Below are 10,390 nucleotides of genomic sequence, written 5' to 3'. Positions count from 1 at the left end.
CATCCGCGGATAGTCCGCGCACTGGCTGCACATCATCCTGGCTGCCGTCACAGCCTACCGCAAATCTGACTTAACCCTCTGGTGGCGAACTCATCGCATCGAACCCAACAACAACTCAAGTCATGACTTAGCCATCTGGCGGCGAACTAATCGCACCTCACCCAACAATGGTTCAAGACATGACTTAAGCATCTGGCAGCGACCACATCGCTCTTACCCAGCAAGGTTCAAGTCAATCTAGGCGGCATCATCTGATAAGCTAATGGGCGAGGAGAACCACACATACCCAATTCCAGCTTATTCTCATGGCATCCCGGGCGAGGAGAACCACACATACCCGTTGAATCACTACCAGGCGAGGAGAACCACACATACCTGCAGTTAGGATTCGCTTGCCATCTCATTTACCACAATTTCCACCACTCCATGTGTGGCCACATCACTCGGGATTCCGGAATCCACTTCATATAGCTCAAGGGTTGATTTCAAACCCTATAGTATTGACCTATCTAGGCCCAATGTCCTTTTCACCCTAGGTCCAATTGACTCTAGGTTCAACGTCTCTATCACATAACCTAGGTTTACTTAACTCTAGGTTCAATCCATAACCTATGTCCTTTAACACTAGGTTAGATGCCACTCATGATTCATCCTAGGTTCGATAACACTAGGTTCATTGTCATTCATGTCCGACCTATGTTTTATATACTAGGTTAGATGCCACTTGACCTATGTTCAATAACACTAGGTTCATTGTCATTCATGTCCAACCTATGTTTTATACACTAGGTTAGATGCCACTCGATCTAGTTCACATGACTCTAGATTCATTCACAACCTATGTTCTTTAACACTAGGTTAGATGTCACTTGACCTATGTTCAATAACACTAGGTTCATTGTCATTCATGTCCAACCTATGTTTTATACACTAGGTTAGATGCCACTCGATCTAGTTCACATGACTCTAGATTCATTCACAACCTATGTTCTTTAACACTAGGTTAGATGTCACTTGACCTATGTTCAATAACACTAGGTTCATTGTCATTCATGTCCAACCTATGTTTTATACACTAGGTTAGATGCCACTCGATCTAGTTCACATGACTCTAGATTCATTCACAACCTATGTTCTTTAACACTAGGTTANCAAGCCGTTAGGCTGTTCGGCAATGTTTCAATAATTTCTTTGCCTGCAAATCCGAAGTAAAGGCGGACCTCCTGGCTCCGCTGCAGCATTTTAGTACTTTTGCCTAAACTTCGTGACACCGTGTATTGGATGCTGGAAATTAAAGGCCTAGCGTTTAGCCTCTAGCAAACCCACCAACGTGCTCTCAAGCTCGGTTTATCCCAGCGCTCACAGCGCCCGCCGGCTAACGTTGACTGATGTTCGTTAGCCTCTCATTCAATTCCACCCAACACGAATGGCTTTGCTGATCCAGCGGGAATACAGATTCTTTTAATTCTTAGATATAACTACGTATATTTACGATTTGCTCCGTACATCCACTACGTACATTTACATTTATTCGTACACCTACTACGTGTATCAACTACACTTATTACGTACACCTATTATATTACATTTTACGATTCATCTACGTACATTTTACTATATCTCTAGGATCTTATGTACTAATCGTAGCGCTCTAATAGCGTCTTCGCCAACGCGTTCGTTTACCTAGCAATTAGGTTTACAGAGGGTCAAATGAGATCAAACCCTCATATTTACAAAACTAGCATTTTTGAGCCCTAAATTACAACTAGGTAAAAATCCACCATTAGAGCCTCGGTTTCAAGTATCAAACCTCTAATTAGCATGCTAGAATACCTCTAAACTCATTCTTAGAGCTTAAAAACCAAACTAGAGAGAAATGCCATTAAAGGGTTTGAAGCTTACCTTCAAAGCTTACTCTAATAGAGAGGAAGAAGACGAAAAAGATGAAGATCAACTTCCAAGCTTGCTTCTCCACCAAAACCTTCAATTTTGGGAGAGATTTAGAGAGAAAATGGGTGGGTTCTCTCTTTCCCTCTCCAAGCGTGTGTGCGTGTGTGGCGTGCGGGTGTGTGTGTGGCACACGGTTGAGGGAGAAGAAGCATCAGCTTCTTTATAATACCCCTCAAACACTATTCACTCCAGGCAGCTTGAAATCTGATAACTTTCGTCGGAGCTCCCTGAATGTCCGTTTGAGCTCAAACTTGACAGTCATATTCAGTTTTACGTATTGAGCAAGAATATATTTTAAGTTTTTAGTTTCGACCCCGTTTGGTCGCCGAAAACTGTACCGAACTGTAATCTTTATCAGATAGCTGTCGGATTTTATTTCTCACTCTACGGGTGTCAGAAAAATATGAAACTTTAAATCTAGCCTCATAAAAATATTTCTGACATCTCCGCCAATTTTCATAATTTTCTGACACTATGCATTTTCTGCTAATTTATCTGCTCCGTTTCTTACAGAAAATTTTAAATCTTCTGTTTTCGCTCCGATTTCAGCACAGGTTATTCCCAACTTATATTTCACTTCTCTAAATCCAATAAAAATAGTATCTCATACTATTTTTATTTATTTTCACTTTTATTTTTAAAATCCGGTATGTTACGTTCCACCGCAACCTCACCAGAACCATTTAAATATACACCGTAACTTCATAGTTTTAGAAGTCCGGTACCTTACAGGCGGTGAACCCTCTCCCTCTTCCTCTTCCTCTTCCTCTTCTCTCTTCCTCTCCCTCTTCCTCTTCCCCATTCTTCTTCCTCTCCTTCTTCCTCTTCCCTTTTCTTCGTCGCCGGCGAGGGAGAAGATGCGGCGGCGACAGCAGCGAAGAACCCTCTCCCTCTTCCCTCTTCCTCTTCGCCTTTCTTCTTCCTCTCCCTCTTCCTCTTCCCTCTTCTTTGTCGCCGGCGAGGGAGGAGATGCGGCGGCGGCGGTGAAAGCAAACCCTCTTCCTCTTCCTCTTCCCTTTTCTTCTCCCTCTTCCTTTCATTCTTCCTCTCCTTCTTTCTCTTCCCTCTTCTTCGTCGCCGGCGAACACAACCCCACGCCGCCGCCACCGCTGCCGCCGCCGTCCACTCCGGTGGCCCAAACAGGGAAAGAAAGGGAAGGGAAAGAGAAATATTTTGGAGGGATATATTTGTGAGGGTAAAAAAGTCATTTCACAAGAAAACTGTTAAAAAATTAATAGTTTTCTAACAGATTTCAACCAGAGGGACATATCTACATAACTTAGGACTTTTGCAGGGACAACTTATGAAATTTTCGTCTTGCAGGGATATTTCTGTAATTCACTATGTTTGCAGGGACGTGTATGCAAATAACCTATATATATATATATATATATGAGGTTGTGTCACGCCCGGGTACCAGCGGAAGCATATCCGGCACGTGCACAGACCCGCCATACACCTGCAGTATATAAGGCGTCTACGAAGAAAGCAAGTTGATAGGAAGTAAAACAAAGAGAGTCCTATCCTGATATCAGAGCAATGTACCAGTCGATATACTATCAGTAAAAAAGAGAGAGAGATCCCAAAAAGAGAGAGATGCAGCTTAAGCGGCTAAAGCGAACAAAAGCAGCGGCGCACGCAAGAAGCGACAAACGCTCGCAGCGTCTCGAATGCACCTGCACACTCTCTCATAAAACCTGTCCAAAAGCGTCGGGACCTGGTCGTCCAGTGACCAACCGTCGAACTCTTCCATTCGCTGAGTGAAAGCGGCAATAGCTGCAAGATAAGCTGCTAAACTCATTATTAAAGCCCAAAAACGAAGAACGACACGATCCGACTCTAAAGTCGTTAATTTTTACTCTATTAATCGACACTAAATTGGAAGAATCTGGTCCCTATTCGATGAAACTTCGAATTCACCTTATAAATCGGTAAATACTTCGAATTAGCCTTGATATGCGCCTAATAACTACGTTAAACCTTAAAAGAGAAGCGTCGTCCAGAAGCTCAGAGCAACTCGACTTGAACATGAAAATCTTCGACCAAACCTTCCATAAGATTGGACTCCATTCGTCCTTAAAGTCAATCTTTTGACTTAAGCGTTCTAAGGCTGATATAAACAATTATATACTACTAAAACTACAGCACAACCACAACTAGTGTCGCCCTCAAGCTGGCTGGAAACCCAGTAGGAACCAACCGAAACCCTTCGGAAATCTCTGAATTAACCTCCATGATTTCACTTGATTTTGTCGCTAAATACAATGATGAACTATGCTCTACACTTAACTCGGCTTTAGCCTGTAAAGCCGGTATCTAAATTAAGTTAGAACTGCAAACAAAAAAGTCGTCGAAACCCCGAAGCAACTCGGTTAACACCCTGAAGAACACTTATCAACCTCGGATCATGATCCACCCAGCCTGGATTGGTCTCGTTCACCTCGAGGGGATACAAGATATACATAGATATCTTATTAGCGTATCCACGTAAATCACGAATACACTGACTATCTCTTAAACTTTGTATAGTAGCACTACAAACTACGAATTTATCTTACTTTAGAGATATTTCATCTCTTGTGAATAGGTACTTTCATAAAGATAAGTATAAGTTAAGTCAACTTACTGAATACTTGTTCACATCCTACGTGAAATTTCATCTCTTGTTACTGTAAGAGAACTGAGATTGCATCTCTTGATACTGTACGAGTACTGATACAACTATCACGGTACGATCACCTTTCTAATATTACGATACACTAAATCGAAATGGTAATGTACAAATGTTAGATCACCTATGATCGAAAACAAGGATAAACACATAACTGTAAGGCTAGTCTCCTAGCTCCCATTCTTGGAACGTTACTTTTATACTTTTAACACTGTACACCTGTTACCTGAAACGAACGAACGGTAGCACGAGTAAGCGTGTGCGAACACTCCCATCGAGGGATGTTCGGCCGTGAGGCCTCAACCGGATGCGCTGTCAACGAGCGGGCACGCCCTAACCCACGGCTTCACCTAACGGCACCCCTCACATATGATGGTGCCCCGGTAATCCGCGCCGCGTTCGACCTGATGGAACCCATCCAGGATCACTTATTACTATCATTACTTACTCATAGTCAACATCACATGTCATCATGAATGTGAAGAAACTAATACAAATACAAGTACAAATATCATCAACGCTATGAAGATAATAAGTCAACTAAGTAATGACGTCTTTAGTACAAATGTACAACCTATGTACGGACAATGGCCAATCGTTACGTATAAAGATATCGTACGTGAATAACGAAAATGAATGAAAGTCATGTAGTACTCGGATCACCACATTAAGCGGCTCCGACCGCCGAATGGGTGACCCTTGATAACAATTATCAAGAGTGCGGGAAAACCACCAACAAAAATGTCTCGGTAGACGTCCTCTCCGATCCCTAGCACCGTTCCCTCAGCGCAGATCGATCTGAAACGATCCTCGCACGATCAGCTAGTGGAACGATGAGCCCGATGCCGGCTCCCACTACAGGTAACATATCTCACTGATGGACACATGTCTATAAAAACACATGGGACACAACATATACTCAACTACTAGGTCTACAATATCAAGAATGAAGAAGAGGAAAACGACCCTAAAACCTAACATATGAGAAACNCGTAGAGAGAGAAAAACCCTAGAGAGAGAGAGAGAAGAAGGGAAAAGAAGCTTTTCTGAACTCAAGCACCCTTCACTGAACATCCCAGGTCGTGCTGGGTCAAGTAGATAGGGATCAAAATGTGAAATTACAAAACTAACCTTGCTGCCACGAATCTGCCAGCTTGTACCGGTACAAGGTGATGGCTGTACCGGTAAAGCAAGCAGAAAATGCTGATTTTCGCCAGTTCAATGCACTTTCTCACTTTTAGCATTCCAATCATCCTCTAACTTGTTCAAAAACTTGGTCTAACCTTTTAGAACATGTAGGATTGATCCACACACCATTCCACATACTCGAACTCCGCAATTTGTAAAAGTTCAGTATATTACAGGTTGATCTACCAATTGTGATTTAAAACTTCACCGGATATTATTTTTATATTTTTAACAAATTAAAAATATATTCGATGTCAAAGAAACGAATTATCGAACGAAAACAAACACGGTATGTCTCTGATACCACTGTTGATTAAAATAATTAAATATCCAATGAACAATTCGCAAAAATCACATAGATTTTTTCATACCTCTTTTGTAGCGGAATATATTATGATTACCAAGATCATATATGTGGTCAATACTTCATGTATTTATAGTCCATACGGAAGATGTTAATTCTAGTCATATTCTAACTAAATCTCTCATAAATAGATATTTAAACCGATTATGATTTATCTGTTAGATTTATTTCTTATCCCATGTGGACTATGAATATAACAGATAATTACAAATATTTATTTTTTATCCCATATGGATTTGAAATGTTTTAGATAAGTCCAATATGGACGAATCCTAACAGAAATGATTGGCTAAAAATTACTGGATATTAAAATATTAGTAGAAAAGATAGTAATATTTTTGAAAAGAAAAAAAATTTAAAACTCTCACTTTTATAAGTAGTATAGATATAAATAAATTAATAGTTAGAATCTTTGTCGATATATTGTATTCATCATGTACTAGAGACTGACACGGTAGCGCGGTGGGTTTTGATTAGATGGCCATTACCTAGCCACCTCGAGAACCAATAAATTAAAGTGAATTTTATTACATCATAGTGCATAACAATAAAGAATCGGCGATGTTCCCACCGAATTGTAATTAAAAATTAAAATCTGGATTGATGACCACAAAAGTCTTCTTCTTTAGCTCTTTAAATCTATCCCACGAAGAGCATTACTTTTTTCTTTTCCATAAAAAAATAATTTAGGAAAGAAGTGGTAATACAGGTGCCCAAAATTCACTGCAAAGCAAAAGACGCATCAAGAAATAAAAATTAAAGGTTCAATTTCAATCACCAATAGCATACTTAATTTGTTCACATCACAATTCAAAATTTCTTTCACCATTTATATAATAATTGATTGCCTTTTCTATTGAAGATTAAACTTTCACATTTTTTTTGTTACTCTTTCATTATTATTATTTTTTAGTGAGATCAATTTTCTAGAATATTTGTGGCATAGAATTTTTTATTTGTCTTTGCCATATATATACGTTATTGTGAAAACAGTATTTACTGTGATTTATCAGTTTACGAACCAGCTAATTTTATAATAATAAAAATGATAGCGATCAATCTCTTATTGGGAAAGCGGAAAGTGCATTTACGTTAACAAAATATTTCACTTCATACCAGTTAATATGCTGGCAGTTATAAGGTTAGATTGAAATATTGTTATTAACTTACGCTCAGAATTTTAATCATCCTCTGAGTTTTACCAGTGCATGGAGGATGCTTTGCAGGGAGGGCGGGGTTCTTTTAAGAAAAAAAAAAAAAAAAGAAAAAAAAAGAAAAAGGGGGTTCAGTTTCTTCGGCTCAGGCCTATATTCTTCTCGGGATTGGGTCCTTAGTTCTCACCCAACCCCCCACAAACCCTTCTCTCATCCCCCTCTATAAATACCCCTTCTATCCTCTTCTTCTCCTCTAAATAAGCCTACACTACCCATCCCTCTTCCCTTCCCTTCCCTTGCAGGTTTTAGAACTCCCCTTTTTTTTAGGTTTAATTGTAGATCTCTCCTCTTCTTTCAATCCTTCCTCACCGACACACCTACACGTATGTGTATTCTACTCTACACTCTCCTATATATATATATATATATATATATGTTCCCAATTATCGACCCTCTCTTCTCTTCTCTTCTCTCTCTCTCTCTCTCTCTCTCTCTCTCTCTCCCTCCCTCCCGGGGGGAGGGGGGTGGGGGGTGTGGTAGGGGGGAGGAGGACTTGATTATAGATAGATGGATGGCCCTCTTTGTAGTCTTCCACAGCTTTCTTGAACTGCATCTGTATATCCTTCAAAACGAAAAGGCAGATGTGGGCTCATGCTTGCGGTTCAATAAAGCTGTGGGAAATTACAAAGAGAGACCAAAGATGGAGAATTGTGGATCACTAGCAGCTACCTCCTCCCACAGTAAGTGAATTATGAGATCTAATTTTCATCTTAATTAATTCTTTCTTGTTGTACGGTAAATTCTTTAAGGCTAGCATGTTGCTGCAGTTAATTGTTCTGTTGGCATGTGTTTGTCGAGAGAGGGTTTTCTTGATGTGGCAACTGCTTTTTTTCATGATGAAAGAAAAGATGCCCATAGTGATGAAACTTCAAATCATACCTTTTTTCTTCTTCTTTTTTTTTTTTCATCTTCTTTCTTCCAAAACCTAATTATGCTTACCCATGCCTCCATTGGGAGATGATGGGAATTTATTCATGGGTTTTTCCTTTTTGGGTGTTCTTTCCTTCCATGAGTACTGGTAGGTCATGAAAGCTTACCAAAAGCAGTCAGGGAAAGGACATATATGCTTCAACTCTTATACATATTTATATATATATATTTATATTTTCTTATTCTTGATTTTTTTTTTCCTTCGTCTATATACATATATATGTCAAAAAAGAAAGCAAAGCTGACATGGATTCCTTCTCTTGAAGAGTTTGCATTCTTGGCTTATCTCCAAGTTTCAGCCATCAAATTAGGCATGTTGTAATCGCATCAGCATGTGCGTGCATCACCTCATGTTCACACCTATAAGAGTGAACAAGGTTAATTATCATAATCAATCAATATATATATATATATATATATATATATATATATATATATATATATATAGCCTCTTGTTGTGATTATATATAGGAGCAGCTGCCTTTGTCTTATTACATACTGATTCAAGAATTCTTTAATTGCAACCAGATTCATTAATTTAAGTAATCATCAATTGAAGACAGAGAACTCCTAAATTAATTGATGCTAATAATTGTACTCTTCAGATGGTACTTGCTGTTGCTGAGTGTCTAAGCAACAAGGTCGACCTACTCTCTCAATTATTGTATCTCGGATCATTCAAGGAAGTTCGTATAAGAGCTAGCGTTGGTGTTCAGATTTAGCTTTAACAATATAATTAACCATCACATGAACTGCATATTTTAAAAAGCTTGGTCATGCACATGGCCTCAACATGAATGTGATTTTTCATTTGAAGTGTGAGATGCCTACATACTAATTATCACCAAAAGAAAGCAAGAGAGTTGTTCTCATGAAAGGGAAAAAGGAAATTAAGTAAAGAGCTTTATTCTAATATTTCACACTATATATGTTTACTTTTGGTAGAATATAAAATCTCTTTGAAGGCCCCTTCATCACTTGCTAGTGTTCTTTAGTTTAACAGTTGTTTCACAAACTACCGATCCGTCTTCCTAAAGAAGGATCTTGGTTCCAACAGATCATATCTATGCATACCGTTTAGAGAGAAGAATTATGTAATGTGGAGAGAAAGTAACTTGGCACCATGTACAAATTGGAGTAGGCATATGAGTGAAGAAGCGCCTAATGAAATCTCCTTTCTGATGTATCATAGGACGAAGAAAGGAAAAGGCATGAAAGAAGGACAAAGAGCACCAAGTGAAAATTTTCTTTTCAATTTGCATGAGGGAGGTGGTTCTTTAAGAATCTTCAGACATTAGGACATCTATATCTATACCTCTATATCTATATCTATACCTATACATGAATTCTCATGCCTAAATCCTATGTGGATGTATCTCCTTAATTTGAGGGAGGTGGAGGCCCTAAGTCATTTTTTCTCTTTTCTAAAAATTTATATTTATTTTATTTTTTTAAATGACTCTTTATTTTTCATTTCATTTACTCACATTTACTTTTTTTTTTTAGTGACTCTTGGTCTACCATTTATGAGAAAATATGTAATATTCTCAATCAAATATACTTATATTCTTCTTTTTCTTTTTTATGTTCCATATTTGTTTATTTATTTTAAAAATTTTTACTAAAAATTTTTATCCGCCGCATCGCGCGGGTTCCTACACTAGTAATCCTCGATTCGATTTGTGTCATGGGAATTAGAAGATCATTCATGACGGAGGTCTTCTATTTATAACTTTAATTTTGTAGCCATCTATATATACAGTTGTATTTATTCGAATAAGTATGATAAATTGTTACATCAGTTTAGTACCAAATATCAGAATTTAACAGTAAACCCTAATCCTAACAGAAAAAGGCTTATTTTACCACACTAATTTGATCATTCAATATCATGGATATCCAAAAGAATATAAACAAATTAAGCCCTCCTAGCAGGTTTTCTCATCCTTCAGGAGAATTTTATTTATTCCTTTAGATATGGGCTAATTAGAAAGAATTATTACAGAAAAAGAAAAGTTTGGCATTCGATCACTAGATTGATCTTAATTATTTGTCTACTTTTTGCATATCGAG

The 10,390-nt window shown here is 38.3% G+C and overlaps 1 long non-coding RNA gene across 1 annotated transcript; it reads left to right on the top strand.

The window, feature by feature from the left end:
* LOC109706948 lies at window positions 7,518-9,902 on the top strand. Its single transcript, XR_002215382.1, has 2 exons — window positions 7,518-8,067; window positions 9,510-9,902. It is a non-coding gene; the product is annotated as an uncharacterized LOC109706948 (long non-coding RNA).

This window comes from Ananas comosus, linkage group 2, assembly GCF_001540865.1.
Source record: "Ananas comosus cultivar F153 linkage group 2, ASM154086v1, whole genome shotgun sequence".
In the NCBI taxonomy this organism is placed as follows: domain Eukaryota; kingdom Viridiplantae; phylum Streptophyta; class Magnoliopsida; order Poales; family Bromeliaceae; genus Ananas; species Ananas comosus.
Note: the sequence above shows the minus strand (reverse complement) of the source record. Positions and strands in the feature narration are given on the sequence as shown.